Here is a 21,681-nt window from a genome sequence, read left to right as displayed (position 1 = left end):
ACTGCATCACATTATTGACTCTCATTCAATTTGTGATCCACTATAACCCCCAGATCCTTTTCAGCAGTGCTACCACCTAGCCAGTTAGTCCCCCTTCTGCAGTGGTGTGCGTTTGACTTTTCCTTTCTAAGTGTAGTACTTTGCACTTGTCTTCATTGGCTTTCATCTTGTTGATATCTAACCAATTCTCCAATTTGTCAAGGTTTTTTGAATTCTGATTTTGTCCTCCAAAGTCCTTGCAACCCTTCTCAGTTTGGTGTCATCCTCATATTTTATAAGCATACTCTCCACTCCATTATCCAAGTCATTAAAGAAAATATTGACTAGTACTGGATCCAGGACTGACCCTTGCGGGGACCCCCCCCCTACATACGCCCTCCCAGTTTGACAGAAAACCATTGATAACTACTCTAAATCAGTTAAACCCTTCTGAAAATGCCCCCTACGTGTGTAAAGTGCCTCTTTGTTCTGGGGAGACGAGACCAGGAGAAAATTTCTTAGTTCTTAGACATTTAAAGTTCTCTCAGTCGCTCACTGGCCCAGTTCTGAGCTCAGGTATGAACATGTGTACTGTGATGTCTCTCTTAAATCAGCTACTACTGAAATGCACAAATAATAGCTGAGTTTACTAGATAAGCAGTGATACTTGCCCGCTTGCTGGGTGGAAGCTCAGAATCAAGACATCCTTTGCTTCTCTTCACTTTGAAAGGCTTTGCATCGTTGGCTAAAATTTTCAGAAGTGGTCACTGATTTTTGGGTGCCCAACATGAGAACCCTAGCCTGATTTTCCAAGGTGTTGAATGCCATTAATGAAGTCAAAGGAAGATATGGGTGCTCACCACCTCTAAAAATCAGACACAAGGTTTCTCAAGTTGGGTGTCCAAAAATGAAGACACCCCAAATCAGAGGCTACTTTTGAAAGTTTGTGCTTTACTGATTCTTCTTTTTTTTATTCCAGCTTTATGCTGGTGTAAATCTATTGACTTCAGTGGAGCTACTCCTGACTCATGTTGGTGTCAGTGAATGGAGAATAAGTCCCTGGAAGTGTCGTCTCAACAAATAGAACTAACAGCTTTCCCAGCTACAAAGTGACTATTCAGTAGTGACTTTACAAAACCCAGCAAACAAAGGAACACAATCAATTGTGCCAGTGGTGGAGGGGATTTATAGGCATGTGTGTGAACTATCCACTTTGGCCCAGAGATTCAATGGGAGTGGAGATTTTGGGGAAACACAGTTCCACTTGTTAAAATGAAATAATGAGTTTAATATATACAAGGAAAGAGAGGACAGGAGGGGAGGCAAGTGCTTTCCCTGTTAAATATTTACCATTTGAGCTTTGCTTAGGTTCCTGCCTTTCTATATCTCTAAAGGTGGTGGTGGTTGTGATAGTCGGATATGTTTCTAAATGTATTCCTCCCTTTAAACGCACCTTGCATGAGAAATGGCAATGGTAACAAAAAGCAGACTGTTCCCTCCTCATGAATATTAATCAGTAAACTCCCCCTGCTATTTTAAATCTGAGGCTGGTGCTAAAACCCTTCACCCCCTCCCTACCCCCCCACTCAAACAGCCCCCAAGGAAAACCTTGAAAGTCCTGGGAAAGCCATACACAGAGGCTGCCGTGACTGGAGGCCTTCTAGGCAGTGACATATAAAACTCTGAGGTCAGGGGGCACGGCAAGAGGAGGAATCAGCTTTGTTTCCACTATGTGTTGCTGAAAGCTAAACCTTTATGGAACTTTTCTTGCTGCATTTTTGGCTATTTAGCTTTGAAAACAAAAGATTTATTTATTTTTTCCCATTCATCTCAGTTTTTGTTCTAAGTTGACAGCAGTGACATATGAAGGACCCTCCTTGTTTAGTCGCAGAGCTGTGTGTGCTGCATCAGCTCTTATTGCTTTAGAACAAATATTATATGATCTTTAAGGAAAGGAGGGAAAGCATTGCACAGAGCCAATGTAAACACGCATGAAATCAATGCTTCCTCCACTCTTTTTAAATAAGAAAATTAAACCCCTCCCATTGATAGGAGCATGTGCGAGACAATATTATATCCAGAAATCAAGCTGTGTATTTTCATGGTATACACAGTTTCAGACCAAACCACAGGAATATTCTCAAGGACATTGGGTGATGCAACCTTATGTTTGTGTGTCTCCTAGATAACAGTGAACAATGCAAAATAATTCTTTGAACTAAATGTAATTCCTGATTGGCGTTGCTTCTGAGCACAAGATTTGTCAGATATCCAGCAATATATCAGAAACAGAAGTATATTTTTCCAGTGCATAGAATAATAAATGAATACATATTACTGCTATTCATTCTTTCGGTTGTAGTAGCTCTTGTAGTATGGTAGGTGATTTCCAAGCACCTTAGGAGTGTGCAATCGACAAAAATAACGCTTTGCTTATATTTTATCCATAGATCTCAATGGACTTTACACAGTATTATTATCCTTATTTTACAGTTGGGGAAACCGAGGCACAGAGCAGTGATGTGATTTGCCCAAGGTCACCCAGCAAATCAGTGGCAGAACCAAGAATTAGACTCCAGGTCTCCCAGCTCCCATGCTGGTGCCATATCCACTTGACCATGCTCAGAAGGTAAGTACCTGGTGCTGTTTGGACATATTTGAGTTGATATTTAAAAAAATAAAATGTCTGAGAGAGGCTGGATGGCAGAGGGATTGTTAATGGAATGTGGAGACTTTCAAGGTTGTTGATTCAAATCTGGCCCGGTCTGGTAATGGCTTCATTCTGAAGGCTATTGGTAACCTACCGGGTTTGAAATGCGAGGTGGTGTCAGTGCACTTCAGAGTACAAATTGCCTAGATCACAAACCCCATCCCAGAATGGCACTAGAGTGCAGTCTCAGTCTGGAGGGTAAGTACTGAATGGACCCTTTCAGCCCTAGGGAAGCTGCTTCCAGGTTAGGGTTGAGGTACATTGATAGGGTGGTGTGGAGAAGCTTGGATTGCTGCTGCCTGTTCTCTATCCATTATGGGCATAAACTGAGGATTCCATTCTTCAGGGCTGTCAAGCCAGCACTTTTCACCAACAGTAAATTCCAGATCACTAGCAATGAAGCATTTTCCGTCTCCATGAGCCCAAAGCGAGGGCTGAATGATCCAAAGATCGGGGTGTCCATGTTTGTGGTGTTTGGGGAAGTGTTCTCGGAGGCTGGGAGTAGTTACGAGACAGACAGCTTACTGCAGGCGTAAAAGAGGAGATCAGACAATATCCTACCTTTACACTCACCACTGTGATCGGGAATTGTCTGGGAAACAAACAGATATAAATCTGGGGTGGTGACAGAATTAGAGCAATGATTAGCCATACAGGAAACTGCTCTAATGACAAAATACTGTACTAAGAATCCAGCAGGAAGTTATTCATTGGATGGGAAGCCTAAATGCAAACCTAGGGACTAATTCGTTAAAAAAATGCAGACACCCCACTATATGTGGTTTAGTAGGGACAATGAGGGACGCGTAGCAGAGATGTTCAGGATTCCAAGGATGGTGCACCCTGCAATCCTTCTGGACTCAAACCTTTGGTTTGTGCTGACTAATGATCTCACTCAGTCCAGCTAGCCCGAGCTGTGCTTTGTTAGGGTTACCATATTGCAATACTGGAAAAAGAGGACACTCCAAGGGGCCCAGGCCCCGCCCCAACTCCACCCCAACTCCGCCCCTGCCCCAACTCCGCCCCTTCTCCGCCCCGCCCCAACTCCCCCCCTCCCCAAAGTCCCCGGCCCAACTCCGCCCCCTCCCCCGAGCACCCCGCATTCCCCCTTCTCCCCTCCCCTGAACGCTCCGTCCCCCTGCTCCTCCCCCTCCCCTGCTTCCCGCGAATCAAATGTTCACGGGAAGCATGACACAGGCAGGCAGCAGGTAAGCTGGGGCGGCGGGGCAGGGGTCGTGAGGAGGCGTGACCCAGTCCGGTCCCCCCGGCCGAGCGGCTCCCTCTGGCGGCCGGCCCTGGCCAAGAGGCTCTGGCCTCGGCAGCTCTGGCCCGGCTTGGCCCCGGCCCAGCACCCCCGGCCCCGGCTCTAGCGACTCCGTCCCGGCCCCGACCCTGGCTGTGCGGCGCTGGCCGGCGGCCGAACACCCCCAACCCCGGTCCCAGCGGCTCCGGCCCGGCTCGGCTCGGGCCCCGGTTCCGGCCTGGGGGAATTGGGCCCTGCTCTTGCTAAAGCCAGCCCTGATCGGGGGAGTTGTTAGTTTTGCTGCAGCCACTTCACTCGCAGTCCCCCCGAGCGTCTTTTGCCCGAGTGCGAGTGGCTGCAGCAAAACTAACAACTCCCCCGATCTGCGGGGGCACAGAGGTGGCGGACGGCATCCTCCCCGGGCTCCGGCTGCTGCTGTGCTGGGGAAGTTGCTTCGGCCCTGGCGCGCGGTGGAGAGCGGCGGGAGCCGGGAAAGTTGGAGCCTGGGGAGGAGGCGGTCCCCTTACCATGCCTCCCTCTTTTCCTGGACATGTCCGGCTTTTTGGAAATTCCTCCCGGATGGGGATTTGAGGACCAAAAAGCTAGACATTTCCGGGAAAATCCGGACGTATGGTAACCCTAGCTTTGTTATCACACGTAACTTCACAAACACTTTTGAAAAGAGAGCGGAAGAGACACTGGAATGTCAGCAGCTAAGGACTGGTATGTGGCATTGATACAATGCCTCTTTTTCCTCTGACCTTCCATGAGATCTGGATGTTGGCTTTGAGTGTCAGAGCCAGGGTTTGGCTATGTTCTGGGGTGGGTACTGTCATCTAGCTGCTGCCGCTGGAGGTCCAAGTTTAAACGTGTACCTCCACTGACTATTCTGTCATCTTACAACATGGCTGACGTTGGCCCAGACTCCTTACTTCTTTTTCTGATGTCTTTCTTTCCCTCATGTGCCCTTTTCTCTACCTAATGCAGAGAAGCCTGATCATATGATGTCTCCTTCTCTGTGTAGCATTCTCCCGTTACTTGTTGTGGGATCTGAATATCTCCTGGTGACAGCAGCTGTACCAGCTCTGATCCCTGGATCACCAATTAAATTGCCCTGGAGTAAACCTGAGGGTCAGAGCTGTGCCTAATTGATAGATTGGGATGGGCTAAGGTGAGTCCAGAAGGGTTATTTGTCCATTAGCCCAGAAAGTAGAAAAGGCACAGGAAGGAACTGCTCAGGGGGAAGAGAGGTTTTCAAGAGTCAAAAGCAGGTGAGATCTTGTGGGACAGGGAGAATACTGTCTGTTCTCCCTCCCCCCATGGCTGAGTGAGCTATGCATTGTATGCTTGTAAGTACAGAGCTGTACACGTTTGTAAAGGTGGTGGGGAGAGCATTGTAAATAAATTGCATGAGGTGTTTAACCAGAAGGTTTCTGAGCAGTTTGTGTCTAGAAAAGAGCAGGTTGATGCCCTGTCACACTCCTATTTAATGATTTGTTGCAGAACAATGTGTGCCATTGATAGTCCACGTATAGTATGCATCCAGCTTGTCTTTCACTATCCCATTTGACCTTTAACTTTATTTTGCAAATATTCCATCTGGAAATATTGCAGACTTAAGGTATCCAAAAGAAACTCCTCCACTGGTATAGCTGTCCAAACAAATTAGCCAAGCCTTGAAAGGATATCCATCTCCTTGAAAGTACAGCCTTACAGATAATTGATAGCCATCTTTCAGAGCATATGATTTACCTTTTGGGATGTTTACACTGTGAATTATGTACAGCAAAGTGGCCCTCATACCATTAGAATGGAGTCTGCCATTGCTTCTTAGATTAAAATCCATGTGCTATGGGAGTATCAGTAACAGAATGCTTCTATTGCATCTATATATGCCTGATAAGAATGAAATTAATTCTAAATAAGCTATTTTCTCTTGCACTGTTAGTCTCTCTAGTTTCTTAGTGTGATATACAGAATATATATATGTATTTAAATATGTTTTATTTATTGAAATGTTCTAAAGAATTCCATGTGTAAAATATACATTTAAAATAGTTCTGCATAACATGATTTACATGTCTATTGCAAATAATTTTTACATTTATTTAGAGCTGTTCAGCTCAGCATGGAGCTTTCTGAAGTGGTTAATTCTGTGTGTATGGAATTACTGCCATTGAAATGCAGCCAGCCTCAGGGATGGACTGCAACAGTTGTTTACCAGTGTTCAGCAACTGTACACAATAATTTAGGGCGATGCTGCAGAAGAATAAGGCAGCCATTTTAAATTTCAGGGGAATTTCAGAGAGGCAGAATGTAATCACCCACACTGAAATTAGGCAAGGACGTTGTGGCTAGCACGCCGTCTGTTGTTACAGGATAATAACTTTAGACTATAAATGTTCATGTTCAAAGCTCATTTACACTATAGTGGCACAGCGCCGCCCAACCCCCTCCTGGGATTGCTCTGATATTGATGCAGAGGGTGGAGTAACCACCTACTCAATCCCCAACACTACTCCCCACAGTGCCGTTTATTTTTAAATGCAACATATTTTTGACAGATTATTTTAAGAACCGAAAGGGGACTGGATTGGAAAAAACAGCAGTCCCATGTTTCACTTGTGTTTGGGAGGCCAAGAGACTGTAGTTTGCCAGCCAGCGGAGATTAGGCATGTTGTGGAGATGCAAGAGATGATGTTTGATGCTGGGGGAATGGGAAAGGGGAAGGGAGGTTCTGAACTGATCACTCCTCATCCCCTCTAAGTGGGCAACTCTTGGACAGCTATTAATGGAGTTTGAGAAGACTATACAGCTCTCCCACTCTTCTTCTGTGTTAGCGTTTGGCCACAGGGCAGAATGGGTGTGTGGATTGGACAGGAATGATCAGAATAAAGCCCTCAATGACAAAACCAAGGGATAAAGCTTGTACAACAGAACAATCTAAGTAAGGCAGGTTCTCTGGTAAGCCTGGCATAATACATAATTTTGAGTTCTATTTCTGTGCGTCAAGCTACTACCCTTACCTCAGTCCGATCCTTCAAGACCCACCGCTGCTGTGATGCCTACAGGAAATCAGCCAACGAGGCTAAGAGGCACTCAGGAATGGCTGATATGATTTATTAATTTAAAACCATCTAGTTGTGCACAAAGCTGTCCTCTGTTACATTCTTACTACTGTTCCCGTTACCCTTCCTGCCCTCCTATTACTTGGTTTGCTGTCTCTTTTGCATCTTGCTTAGACTATAAGTGCACTGGGACAGGGTTCATGTCTTCCTGTGTTTTGTACAGTGCTTGTTATGCTGGGGCCCCGATCCTGTTTGATGTTTTTGAGCATTATCACAATATAAATAATTGGAATCCCAGTGCCTGCCTATAAAACAGGGCTAGTCTGCCCCTGGATTAGAAAGCGCTGTGGTCCCAATTGTGACAGCTCTTGGATGGGTGTATTGGGGGGCGGGGTAGGGGAGAGGGCCCTTCCTCTTGCATGTTCCCAGAGGAGATAATTAGAATCTTGGAGCTTCCACCCCATGAGCTCTGCAGACAGGAGTCTCAGCACTATCGGTGGCACAACACTGGAAAAGTGAGATGTTCCCCATAAGCCCCAGCCCTCGGTCTGGGGTTGGTGCTGGCCGGGGGAGCGCATGCTGTGCCTTTTTAAAGGGTATAGCACTTTTGGTCCTTGGCGTCCCGCAAGGCTCCAAGAAAGGCAGAGATGAGAGAAGATCAGAAGATGAAAGGAGTCTTAGAATCAAATCCTTGTCTCACATGCAAGGCAAAATTACTTTGTCACTAAATTAGACTGGACTTTCAAAGGTGCAAAATGATTAAGTGTCTGATGCATTAATGCAGCACCTGTAACTGGAGCACCATGGAGGCAGCACAACAGAGAGAAATGAAAGGAGAAGGCTTGCACAGCAGCTGATTCCTGCAAACACATGTACCGTCTGCTCCATGTCTATTAGTGACCATCTTCTTATTTTGCCGTGGTGTGAGTCTTTTCTTAATTATAAGCCCCAAAAAGCAGCGAGCAAGTGACCAACATGCAATTCTTGATACAAAAGCAGGGGTTTTAAGCCCTGCCCACAGATAACTAAACCAGTGTAGAAAATGGCTTCTAAACCATATCACCCAAAGTGTTTTCAAAACCTAGGCTAATGCTGCACTAAACTGCCCAAGCCCTCTTAGATCTACAGCCCTAATAGGATACATTGCCCTAGGGCCCATCCAGCTCCCACTGAAGTAAAAAAGAGTCCTTCCATTCAGTTCAGGGAGCATTCCGTCAGGGCCTTAGTGAACTATGAGTTCGAGCCAGAACTGAGACTAGCTCCCTGTTGACGTTCAAACACCACCATAGCTCTGTTATATGGATGAAATTACATATTGTGAACATTATTTAAAGGCTGTAGTATGCACAGACTGCCCAGTTGTCCTGCTAGCTGCAATATGGCAGGAGTATGCATACACCTCTGCTAAATAACTTTTGCATCATTTTCAAATATGTTCATGCCACTGTTTTTTAGTAGCTAGGTTGTGTCTAATTTGAATTTTGCAGTAATTTTTTCATGTATGCAGAAATATACATTGCAGTTGAGTTATCCCAAGCAATCTCGGGGATTTAGAGAGCTGTATCCCACCAGTTTTAATGGTGGTTGTGTCTAAATACTGTAGGTTACTTTGAAAAATCTCAACTTTAAAATTTTATTTTGCATTCCCAGTGCCTGTGATGTTGGAACTCATCAATGTCCTGAATAGATTTCACAGGCAAAATATTTGTGCGTAATATTCCTCAGCATTCTTAGGGCCTAGTTCCCTGCTGTCATTTAGTAGCCTCAGGGCTGCTCTAAGTTATACCTGCCTGCCCATAGGCCTGAAGGGCTATTTGGCAGACAGGGGTTGCTGGAGTTCAAGGGTGGTTTAACCATGCCCCTTTTCTTCCACAGATGGCATTACCCCAGTATCTATAGCATTCCCTAGGTATTTCTATATTAAGTATTGGTTGATATAAGGAATACTGCACATACTGAAGTAATGTTATCTATGAAAACTCGTAGGTTTTTAAGCATGACCATTATGAGTGTTAGTCTTTGTGTATATTAGTTGTTGTTTTTGTTTTTTTTACTAGATCAATTACCATATATTTATCATAATTTTGGCAATGACATCAATTCCTTGGTTCTGTAAAAAGTAGGTACCAGTATAAATATATAAGAAAAATAACAAAAAATGCTATCCGAAAGGGGCAATGTAAAGCTGGTACCAAATTATGGTTTGTTCTCCACAGGCAAGACCCAGCTCTCACTGAAGTCAATAGAAAAGCTGCCATTGATTTCAGTGGATTTGGATCAAACCCCAAACGGATGACAATTCGCACTGTGTAATTATGCCCTCCTTTGTAACTAAGAGGAATTATGCAAACTTGCCACTGGCTTTTTTTTTTTTTTTTTTTTAAACCAAATTGCCATGCCTGTTGTCTTCAAATCCAGTTCTGCTAGGCAGGTTTTTTTTGTCCATAAGGTAGAATTCTTGTTTACCAAACCTCCTATAGCAAACAATTTCACATTACTGGTCCTTGAGTCACCAAACTAAGACAGGCTCAGTCAGGCATCTTTTCTGCTTTGAAACGTCTAACCCACAGTCCTCCCTGGAATTCAATCAAGAGGGCCCACATCTGCCCTGAATACACTCAGTGGGGGCCAAAAGAGACTTGCTCTCAGTGGTGTCCTGTTAAAAATACCTCCGATTGGTCTGCATTGTGCCTGATCTTTAGCCCCATGTGAATGAGAATGGCCCACAGGCAGGTGGCCTGAGGGTTAGGTATGAATAGCTGCAATTGTCCTGATGTCAAAAGGATGAGCCAGGAAATGGGAACAGGAGTTAAAAGGGGAAGGATAGTAGGTGAGAAGAGGGGAAAACTCTGCTCACTGAATTAGTCCTTTCCTAGTGTGTGTGTGTGTGTGTGTGTGTGTGTGTGTGTGTGTGTGTGTGTAGTAGTGTTCTCTCTGTCTGCCTGTCATAGAGATTTCTACAGTGCCCATCCCCATCAGTGCTTCACATCTATCCTAGTGCTGCTGGGGGAAGTCTTGGTGCTGGTGATATCTTTCATGATCTTGCTGATGTGGACTCAGGTTTCTCGGATATAAGCCATGCTTTTTGCCAGAGATTAACATTTCCTGTATGGACACTCACAACTTCCATATTTTACAGAAATTATCTTGTAGGAGCATTAAAATGGCGTATGTAATGACAGACGACCATGATAACAGTTCCTAAGAGTTGTATAGAGTGGTAACATAAAACATGTGTTTACAGCTAGGCAAAGGACATACAATAGGAACCCAACACTCAGGGTTCAGTTGATACCTAGTCTATACTTAGAAGATAACACACCTGATTCTCCACTGCCCTGTTTCCTCCATAGTCACTTACACTCATGCAAAGGGGGTATAAAATGCTGCTAGAGTGGAATGGAAGGGCCTGATTCACATGTCTAGCTGAGCTGCACTTGATGCAGGACTGGGGGAAGGGAGGAGGCGGGGAAGGACAGCTGAGTAAAGGTGATTTCAGTCCACTTTTGCATCTCCTAGGTTCTGGGGGCTGCCCCTGGTGTAAATTAGAACAGCCTCAGAGCTGCTCTAATTTGTGCCTGGCTGCTTATGGCCCCAAGAGGTCACGCTGACAGGCAGAAATAGCTGGAGCAGAAGACACTCCAGCCTTGTCCCCGTTCCTTGGAGTGACAAAAAGGGAGTTTCTGGCTTGCAGCACTGCTGTCTTTACAGGCCCATTGCTGCAGCAGAGCTGTGCACAGAGAATCCGGCCTGTTAAGTTTTACCTCTAATTTGCCTTCACCTTGCTTAAATGCCCAAGGTGCAATATATTGGGGGAATGGGCCCAACATGGCTATCAGACCAAGAAGCGTAGTTGTCACTGCTGAATCTTTACCTTCACATTTTGCCTTGAGCAAATATACACTCAGTGGGAGCGATAAGCATCTATAAACACATTTTGCTGCACTTCACTGCTTCTTCTCCACCCCTGCTGAAATTCATGTCCCTGCCTGTATGCAACTTTTTTCTCAAAAGCCTCCTGAGGTTTCCTGTCCCCAAATTTGGAACTCTTGCTGTCTCAAAGGTACAAAGAAGCATGCATGCCTCTCCCTCCCAGTCTCAGTCATAAGTTCCTGCTAGGCTCCGAAATGCTGCCTGTTTTCTGACTTTTGGAACCTGCCTCAAAAGCAAATTTGCTATTGCTTCTTTTCTTTATCATGAAGGCTAAAAACTGAGCCTATGGAATCCCAGACCTATTAATAAAATATCTAATCACATTTCCAGGCAGCTTTTAATTGCATATTTAGAAACCTCTCTCCTGTCCGTCTAGGTGCCTGTTAAATACCATGGATATGCTCCGCTTCTGACAACTATGTTCAGATTTGAATTCAGGGCTCAGGCATTCAGATATGTTCATGTTCAGAGACCGCATGATGCTAAAAACAGCATAGAACCCAGGAAAATAGTGAGAGAAAAGATGACAATGCAGCCAGAAGTTTTTGTTTCATTTTAGGCTAACCATAGGATGTGTGGAAATGTCCATTTCTATTGTCTATACAGAGGCTGAACCCGGCTTCTAGGTTATAGATGGGTGCAGGTCAGTGCGCAAAAAAAAAAAAAAAAAACCCTAAACAAAATTACAAGCAGAAAAAGCAAAGAGTAAATAGAAACAAATTGGCATCCAGCTCAGTGGTTTGTGCATTAGTCTGCTAAACCCAGGGTTGTGAGTTCAATCCTTGAGGGGGCCACTTAGGGAGCTGGGGCAAAAATCTGTCTGGGGATTGGTCCTGCTTTGAGCAGGGGGTTGGACTAGATACCTCCTGAGGTCCCTTCCAACCCTGATATTCTATGTGGACCATGAGAGAAACAGAAACTGCTTTAGCTGAGCTGGGTTACCACAGTCACTAGCTGTAGGAGTTAATTAGTTAATTGTTATACTCCACTGGGTTTGCTGGCCAGCCAGAGGGGGTTGCTTGCTTTGCCTCTGAAAAATAAAACTGGGTCCCAACGGCCTGATTGTATAACAGAACAAATTACAATCACCACAGTTAAGGTTTAGCTCCTAAGAAACGCTATTGGGAAGGGCCTTTGATGCATTTTCCCCAGCAAAATCAAAGGTGTCTCTTTCTCTCTTGCTACTGCCATCCTGGGCAGCACACAGCACGCTTGTTCAGTCTTGCTTGAAAAATACACTACAGTGAATGTGGCCAGGGCAGCTCCTCTCTTCCCCCATAGTCGAATCGTCTTTTAAACTTCTATTTTCTCTCCCTTTTACCTATCCAAGTTTCCAATGTCAATACTCAGGCAGGCTGAGTCCATCTCCATATGTAGAACTCCGTGTTGGTCGTCAACATTCATGATTTTTGTCATGAGTCTCATGACAATTATTGTTGTCCTTAAAGCCCCAGCTCCTGGAGTCAAGTGGATATGTGATGATTTCAGCCTTCATTCTTAAAGAAAAAGTAAGTTTCTAACCCTCATGGTTGTGGAGAAAGGGTGCACTGGGGTCACATTTTGAATCTAAGTGCTCAAAAAGCAGAAGGCAAATAAAAAGCACATCTAATATATTCTATTTACATAATCTTGTGATATTTTTTGTATTATTATTTTTTAAAGCCAATCTCATGATTTTTGGTGAGCCTGACTCATGATTTCTGAACATTTGGGGTTGGCAATACTGAGAACTGAGTCAGGGGTGTTGACTTCCTCTGGCCTGGTTACTACACTTTCAATTTGTGGTCTAGATGGGACATTAACCATGATCCAGAACATGGTTAACATTCCATCTACACTACATTCTGCAACAGTGCTGTAAGCATGTTTCCTGACACTGTTGTCTATATTTTAGACATGGTGCTTCTTGCTTACATGAACAGGCTTGAGATGATCCCCAGTTTTGTGTTGAGAAATGTTTTTTCCCTTATTTGGCATATCAGCAAGGATATCTGTTAGGGTATGGCAGATGTGTCCCATACACTGCAGTTGCAGGAGCTGTATTGTATCTGCGTGGATGGTGATGACCAGGGTGGTGGTGTCAGGCATTGATGAACACTTGGTTCTTTTTCACATCTGCTTTTATATTTTTATTCTGGGGAGGTCCTGCAGTATTTCATTATTTGAACCATATATTTCAGAGAGGATTTTCTGCATTAATTGTCATGCTATTTGCTGCCAAACAGATGACAAGTTTATTACTCTGTGCTCTCCAAAAGGGGTGGTGGGTGACATTCTTTATGTTTTAATCTCCAGAGAGAGACTTTCTTCTGGGAAGGTAGGTGAAATGTTACTATCGTCTGTTCAAAGGTGAAGATGCTTTTGTACTAGAGTCTAACTGCATCTCAGAAAAATGCTGATACCATCGCGCACAAAAAAACGGATGTGATGAGAGAAATTTCTCCCGATTTCTGCTGCTCACAGTGGAAGCTGCTGGTATTTGATGAGGAGTAACAAGCTGCCTTGCTGTGAAACCCTGCCAATGCTGATTGTTTATGCCAAGTATGCTGAGCAACCAACATGCTGAAGAGGCAGAGTCATGTTTGGCACAAAACATGTTTGGCACAATGAGATTCAAACTCTTATGTTGCAGAGTTAATTCCTGATCTTCATGATGGTGATGAGAACTCATCTATAACTTTACAGAGGCAGAAAGTCTCATTCCTAAAAAGGGGGACTATGGACTTAGTAGAATTTATAAACATTTCCTACTCACGCAAAATAACTCTGCTCTTCGGTCCAAAAATTACTTCAATGTGAAAATGCTGTAGTTATTTTGTGAATTAAAGGGGGCCTGCAAATACATTAAACAAAAATCTAACCAAGTGTATTTCCTGCCAGTTACAAAGGGTAAGAGACTGATTTGCATAAAACACATTTGTAGCAGATCTGCACAGTTCAGCTCTGAATCCCCAGTCTCAGAATGTGTTGGTTTTAGGCCCGTCTCAGTCTTAAACTTAACTATAAATTTCATATCCTCGTTACCCCTCCATATCCTGTCTTGTTAACTCCTCCTCTCTGAGAGGTACCTGTATGCACCGTCCCTAATTAATGTTCACCAGGCCTCCCTCCATGTCCTGTGTCGGTACCCTTTGAAAACCTACCTGCTCTGTGAAGAGTTCCAGCTGTGCACAGCACTGGCCAGTCTATCTATGTTCTGCATGAAATAGTAGTGTACTTTACTATCCTCTATATATCCAGAGAGTCCCTTGGCGTGTAATCTCTCTGGGGTATAGTTTACCCATCAGACCAGGCTGTGAATGCTTACAGTACTATATGCAAAATAAGGTGGTAATATCACAACCATTACCGAAGCCTACTGGCTTCTATTGATGCTAAATGGTGCAGTTTTGCAAAACTCCTAAAAATATCATTTTAATATTTAATAGCCTGGTGTCACATGCTCTGCTGAGAAGGACAGATTGGCACTCCCGAAGGAATCAAAACCGGCAGTGTGACCTAGTGGATAAAGCACTGGAATGGGTCTCAGGAGACCTGGGTTCAATTTCTGGCTCTTCCACTGGCCTGTTTGGTGATCTGGGGCAAGTCACTTGCCTCCGTTTCCCCATCTGTAAAATGGGGACAATGATAATTACCACCTGTGTAAAGCACTTTGAGATCTATGGGTGGAAAAGCACTATATCAGAACTAGGGGGTATTATTGTTCCAGGGCTAAAGCAAGTTTGAGAGCCCATTGGTGTTGACTCCTCAGGCAGATGAGTCTGAGATCTGGCTAAGTCTCAGCACCTGAATCTTTGCCAGGAAAAGTGCTTATGTGGGTCCTTAACCAAGTACTTAAAGTGGAAATATGGGACTAAAACATTGCTTGACCTGGATTGTCTGGAGCATTGACACCAAGGCAGTGGCTTTGCTCTGTGGTGTTAGGACTGCCTTCAGAAAGAAACATTGCTGCAAATGTGCTTTGCCCTTGTTCTGGAGGTACCATTTGTAGGAAGTCTCCCTGCCCACTCGCTTCTTGGCCTCCCTAGTGAGAATGCTAACATAGGTGCTAGTCAGTGCCATTGGATTTTGTGGTGTGGGCACTTCTTCACGGGGAAGTGGACTGAGACCACCCAACTCATTTCATATAAGCCACAGAACAGGCTTCAAACGGTTATTTATTTATTTGGTCCCTACTGAACTGGATTTGGTCTGACACGGTGACCCATGGATGAGATGGTGACCTACTCCCTATTCCATTACTAACTATCCCCTAAGCTCTTTAGCTACCCAGATAAGTCTAATCTATAGTGATACTTATATTTTGAAAAAGTTCTGTACTTGGTTGCAGGAACATCTTTACCTATATTATTGCAATAAATAGGGAGACCTTTCATTACAAACCTAAGCAGATCAAATCAACAAATACTTATGTGAGCTAGCTTCTCTGCATAGTCAGTCTGATTGCAAGGTCAGAGGAGAGGGAAGTTCTGAGTCATTAAATCGTTTAGGACTAACTTATCAGGTGCCCTGGACACCTTAAGCAAACAGGGCAGGAGAAAATGGCAGCTGTGCCCCCTCCCCCACCCTCTCTCTAACAGATAACTCCAGCCCTTTCTTCAGTAACAGAGCTCTCAGTTATGTGCCTTTGACTTTTACTTTTACAAGGCTGCTTAGTTTCAAGCAGCAGAATGCACTGTCTGTAAAACTCTTGGCTTTGTATTATTGACTACAGAAAATGGCACACCTCTTGATTGATTGAGTGATTGCCTGTGCTCTCAGTCTCCTGCCTGGGGACCATCAAAGGACAGTTTGGAGGGCTTACAGGATCATTAGCAGTTTTCTGACTTTTTCAGTCTGGTTGTACGGTACTTAAACTTCAACTTTGCAGGCATGGTGAATGCGTTTTATAGTATTAACTCTTTGTGCACTGAAGGTTTATGGCAAATTAGGAATGCTCACTTAAGTGCTATTCTGAACTGCTCCGTGAATCATCCCTAAACTGAATATACTCTCCTGCCTTGAACTCTGTCTCAAGTAGGGTTACCATATTTCAACAATCAAAAAAGAGGATGGGAGGAGCCCCGCCCTAGCCCCGCCCCTGCCCCTTCCACTTCCTCCCACTTCCTGCCCCCTCAGAACCCCCAACCCTCCCCCACACTCCTTGTCCCCTGACTGCCCCCTCCTGGGACCCCTGCCCCTAACTGCCCCCCAGGACTCCACCCCCTACCTAAGCCTCCCTGCCTCTTGTCCCCTGACTGCCCCCTCCTGAGACCCTCCCCCCATCCTAACTGGCCCCCTAGGACTCTACCCCCTACCTGTCCCCTGATTGCCCCAACCCTTATCCACACCCCCACCTCCAGACAGACCCCTGGGACTCCCACGCCCCATCCAACCACTCCCCACCCCCTGACAGCCCCCACCAAAACTCCCGACCCATCTAAACCCCTCTGCTCCCTGTCCCCTGACTGCTCCGATTCCTCTCCCCACTCCTGCCCCCTGACAGCCCCCCCAGAACTCCCAAATACCCCCTCGCTCCTTGTCCTCTGACTGCCCCCTCCTGGGACCCCTGCTCCTAACTGCCCTCCAGAACCCCACCCCCTACCTAAGCCTCCCTGTGCCTTGTCCCCTAATTGCCCCCTCCTGAGACCCCCCCCCACCTGTACCCTGACTGCCCAAAACCTTACACCCCCAACCCCCAGACAGCCCCCCCCGAACTCCTGACCCATCCAACCCTCCCCCTGTCTCTTGACTGCCCCCCCCCGAACCTCCCTGCCGCTTCTCTGACCCCCAGCCCCCTTACTGTGCTGCAGAGGGGAGGGGAGCAGGGTCGGAGCTCCAGACTGCGGGAGGCCGAGGCGAGGGCCAGCGATCTGTGAATGCAGGGCAGGGGGAGGGAGGGAGAGGAGGGGAGTGGTGTCAAGTTGCAGGGGAGAGGAGAGGGGACGTGAAGGAAGGGCTCTGGCTGCTGGAGCCCCGTGCGAGTGGCACCATCCGGCCGGCTGCCCTGTAAGCCCCGCACGCTCTGCATGGGGGGCGGGGGAAGTCCGGACATTGACAAATTCCCCCCGGACGCTATTTTTAACGGAAAAAAGCCGGACATGTCCGGGGGAATCCGGACGAATGGTAACCCTATCTCAAGGGCACTAGGGCATTCATTTTCTGTTTCATTTGATTCTTTTCTTTCTTACAGTTCTCCATTCTTCAGCCCTGATCTGGGAGCATCCTTGTTTAACCTGAGGATGATCTTGTCTCAGTACTTATGTAGCCCTAAGCCACCCATACCAGCTCTGTATCAGCTCAGCTCCTTTGTGTGTAGTATCAGAGGGGTAGCCGTGTTAGTCTGAATCGGTAAAAAGCAACAGAGGGTCCTGTGGCACCTTTAAGACTAACAGAAGTATTGGGAGCATAAGCTTTCGTGGGTAAGAACCTCACTTCTTCAGATACTTCTTCTTCTTCTTGCATCTGAAGAAGTGAGGTTCTTACCCACGAAAGCTTATGCTCCCAATACTTCTGTTAGTCTTAAAGGTGCCACAGGACCCTCTGTTCCTTTGTGTGTGTGTGTGTGTGTGTATTCCGTGCCCTTGAAATATGGCGCTTGAAATTGAAGTCCTCTGTCTAGACAACAGGCACCAGCACATGTAGCAACACTGTACAGCTTCCCTATGCTACAATGTCCCTCAGCCCTGTGAGAGATCACCTATAAAGGAGAAACTCTGTAGTCGCTCCATTCAGTTCTTGGGCTCTGCTGAGACTGCCAAAATGATCTCCAGTTATTGCCTGTTGTGATGTCTAATGTGCATGCTCGTCCACAGTGAACTGGACTGAGACTACAACTCATTAAACATAGGTTTATCATATGGCCATCAGATAATAACTTTTGGGCACTGTTACCTGAAGCTGGATTCAGATCAGTGTCTCTCCATATTGTGATACTGTGAGATATACCATTAGGGTCCTAGAGGAATTTGGTTGAGAAGTTTTATAGTTTAATACTGTAAATGACACCAGAGTACACTATGTGTCAAACCACAAATTGGGGTTAAACATCCAAGATTTAGGATCCAGTGGTGTAATTCTCACTGAGAATTAAAAACTCAGAAGTCAATGGAAGTTATGCCTGAGTAAAGACTGCAGGATCACACCTCTTACCTGGAAATTGTTTCAGTGTTTTACAGTTGTCCATCTCACCACTGACAGTGAATTGCCTTACCTTTCAGACAAGGGGAATTCTGTATTGAAGTTATTTAATTCAGTGACTTGCTTGCATTTTTTCCAATAGCTGGTTGACTCCGGTTAATGTAGAAACACTCAAACCACTGGGTGATCTTTTTCAGTATCTTATCGCAGTAGTTTTGGCAAGATGTTGAATAAGAATTCCCTCCATTCTCCTAGCTAGTATAATTGCAGATTATCGTTATTTATTTAAGCCCCTGCCCAGAGGAGCTTATAGTCTGACTTAAAACCGGTTAATGTCCGGAATGGGAGGCAGATGCTATTCTAGTTGATAGACAACTAATACTTTTTGACTTTTACTTGAATAGACGGGACCATTTTCTGAGAGGTATGGATTAAAGCAGAGCTGATGGTAACTTTGAATTCTGTTCCCAGCTCCACTGTTGTAGAAAAGCCAGCTGTTGCTTCTGGCTGACGTTTTACAGAGAGACTCTCTGGAGATTGTTAGAATAAAGACAAAATGGGAGAGAGGAGGGGGAGAGTGAAGCTCTTCGCAAGAGAATGAACTTTTCCACCCAAGCAGGGGGCAGATTCACTTCACTATGGAGTTTCAAATTGAGTTAGAATAAGTCAGCTGGCACCCTACCATCAGCACTGTGACTCCTGCTCTACATACCATTGAGGAATTCCCCATGGCACATATGGCCCCCATGGGGATTCTCTGCGGGCAAACCTCCCCAGTGGACAAACAGAGCTTGGGGAGTGCTGATGAATTTAATTTAGCTTTTCCCCCCATACATAAAACATATTTCGTAATGTCAATGTTAAACATCAGCGGAGTCTTGCCAGTGTCACTTTCAATATCCTAAGTTAGCCTTTCTCCTGCATGGGGGGCTGCGTTGTCTATTGCCTTTTATTCACTATTCTCTGTTCTGTTTCAACACTAATGAAGGGAATAAAAGTACATCACTGCAGCCCTCTTGTTTCATGGTCTACAGCTATGTGCATAATCTTCCAAATTGGGGGAAGCCAGTGACCATAAGTGAGGCATGGGGGAGGAACAACTTACGTACATTGCAGATTTCATACTGTTTCTTTATACCTACACTCTCCTCTGACCCACGTGTGGAGGCTGGAATGGAAACTCTTTTTACAAATTCCACTAGGCTAATTCCTGCTTCTGACATAACACAGGGCCAAATCCTGAAGTCCTTAGTCAGGCAAGTATCAGAGGGGTAGCTGTGTTAGTCTGAATCTGTAAAAAGCAACAGAGGGTCCTGTGGCACCTTTAAGACTAACAGAAGTATTGGGAGCATAAGCTTTCATGGGTTAAGAACCTCACTTCTTCAGATGCCACAGGACCCTCTGTTGCTTTAGTCAGGCAAAACTTTCATTGACTTTAACTGGAGATTTAACTGAGTAAGAGCTTGGCTGGCATCACAGATTTTCCTTAGAACAACCTTGTTTTACTGAGTGTATTGTGTCCATGTGATATTAATGCAGGACAGAAAATTGAGTATAATCTCACCGCAGCATAACCTTTGGTTCACTCTTTACATTTTTATGATATTTTTCATCCAGGGCTGCATCTGCACTAGATTTCACTGGGAAATCTACCACCTGTGCAGCTCCACTGTGGTAGCAATAATGGCAGTTTCAGTGTCAATAGGTAGGAAAGATGGTCTAGTGGTTAAGTTACTGGTAGGAGACTTGGTTCCATCCCCAGCTCAGCCACAGTCTTGCCGTGTGACCTTGGGTACGTCATTTAATTATGCTTAAAATGGGGATAATGCTTCCCTACCTCAGAAGGATGTTGAAAATAAAACTCATTAATGACTATGAACTGCTCAGAAACTCGGTGATGAGGGCCATGTAAGTACCAGGGTGGTGTTGGACATCTGAACATTCCCCTAAATTAGTTGGGGCTTGTCCATATTGGAATTCTGTTGCGGTGTTGCACTAGGCCATGATGCTGTGAGAATCACTTGGTTTGTCCCACAGTATGAAAGAAATATGGCAGCCATTACGCTAGCAAAAATGATCCTACTTTCAGGTATCACTTGGTCTACAGTGAACGAAGCAGTGAGAAAGGGCTTTTCTATCTTTAAAATGTACAAAAGTTACTTTAAAAACAAAAAACAAAAAAACATGAGGACCTATATTGGTCTCGCCCTCTGGCGCCCTGCAGCTTTTATTTAATCAGGCCCAATAATTCAGCCTATAACCATTTGAATGGTGGATATCACTGGAAAGAATTCAGTTTCAGTGGGATTTATTGCCCCGTTTCCTGAAGTCCTTTTCAGATATTATAATTGCTACAAAGTCTACACAGATCAATCTGAGTCAAACAGCAATACTTCATTGCTATTAATGCTAGGGTGTATTTATCCTGAGAACAAACTGGAAAGCATGAGGATAGGAGACACTTAGTCTTTTAATTTACAAGAAGACAATCCTTTATAATCATTCTGCTGTTAAACTATAGAACAAACACAGCTGTTGTTTGAGGCCCTTAATCTGATTACAAAGATGCTACCCTCTCAGCACAGAGCCGGAAAACTGGCTGGGACAAATGTATATGATTTTTCTTTTACTTGGATGGTTTTAGTGGAGAGCTGGACTTACTGTCACACTAAGTGCACTTTATCCTATTGGAAGTGTTGCCCTCTCTTGTTTAATGCGTGATTAACATTTCCTGCCTTGGCTAACACACCTGAAGTGAAGTGGGAATCAGGTCAGTTATTGTTTGGTGCTGCTTTAACACTAAGCAGCAGTTTACATTGTGCTTGGGAGGTTCCCACAGTTTCTTTCCAGCTTTCCTCCTCCTCCATCAACAGCCAAAGCTTTGCATTGCTTAGGGAAAGCAAGGGAAGCCTGAAATAATGTCCATTTCCTATTTTACACGGCTGATAGTATTGCTCTGATTGCAGTAGTGTTTAGAGGCCCCAGCTGAGATCAGGACCTCATTATAGTAGGTGCTGTACACAAACCTAGTAAGAGACTACCTCTGCCCTGAAGGTCTTACAATGTAAATAGACAAGACAGACAAATGTTAGGTGAAAATAAGGACATGTCTGTACTTATAGATCGGCACTGCTGCAATCGATGCAGCGAGTGTTGATTTACCAGGTCTGGTGAAGACATGCTAAATAGATGGGAGAGCACTCTCCCATCAGTTTGTGTACTCCACCTCCCCAAGAAGCGTAAGGGAAGTCAACAGCACAGTGTAGCCACTGCGGTAAGTGGATCTAACAACGTTGACTTCAGTTAAGTTATTCAGTGAAGTTGTGTACATTAGATAAATTTATGGTGGTAGTGTAGGCCATCCCTAAGTAGTAGTAGTCCAATTCCCATATCTCCTGAATCCCAATGCAGTGCCTTTCCTACATTGTCCTTTCCTCTCAAATAGAGATGGGCCATACAAATTTGAGGATTCTGGTTTTAAATTTGGGGATCTGGATCCAAACTTTGTGGCTCAGTCCCATCTCCACCTCTGGGTAACACAATAATAGAGAAGAACAGGAGTACTTGTGGCACCTTAGAGACTAACAAATTTATTAGAGCATAAGCTTTCGTGGACTACAGCCCACTTC

At 44.9% G+C, this 21,681-nt stretch overlaps 1 protein-coding gene across 2 annotated transcripts in view; it reads left to right on the top strand.

Moving 5' to 3' along the window:
- Window positions 1-21,681, top strand: part of ALS2 (alsin Rho guanine nucleotide exchange factor ALS2) — a 198,105-nt gene that overhangs the window by 16,384 nt on the left and 160,040 nt on the right. The window contains exon 2 of one of the 2 annotated variants that reach the window (XM_065560898.1): window positions 2,473-2,608. The gene's annotated coding sequence lies outside the window, so the exon portion shown is untranslated. Of the gene's footprint in view, window positions 1-2,472; window positions 2,609-21,681 lie in introns of those variants that run through there. The other variant, XM_065560895.1, reaches the window with a different exon arrangement.

This window comes from Chrysemys picta, chromosome 11 (assembly GCF_011386835.1).
Source record: "Chrysemys picta bellii isolate R12L10 chromosome 11, ASM1138683v2, whole genome shotgun sequence".
In the NCBI taxonomy this organism is placed as follows: domain Eukaryota; kingdom Metazoa; phylum Chordata; order Testudines; family Emydidae; genus Chrysemys; species Chrysemys picta.
The sequence above is the reverse complement of the archived record's forward strand: the minus strand, read 5'-3'. Positions and strand labels throughout refer to the sequence as shown.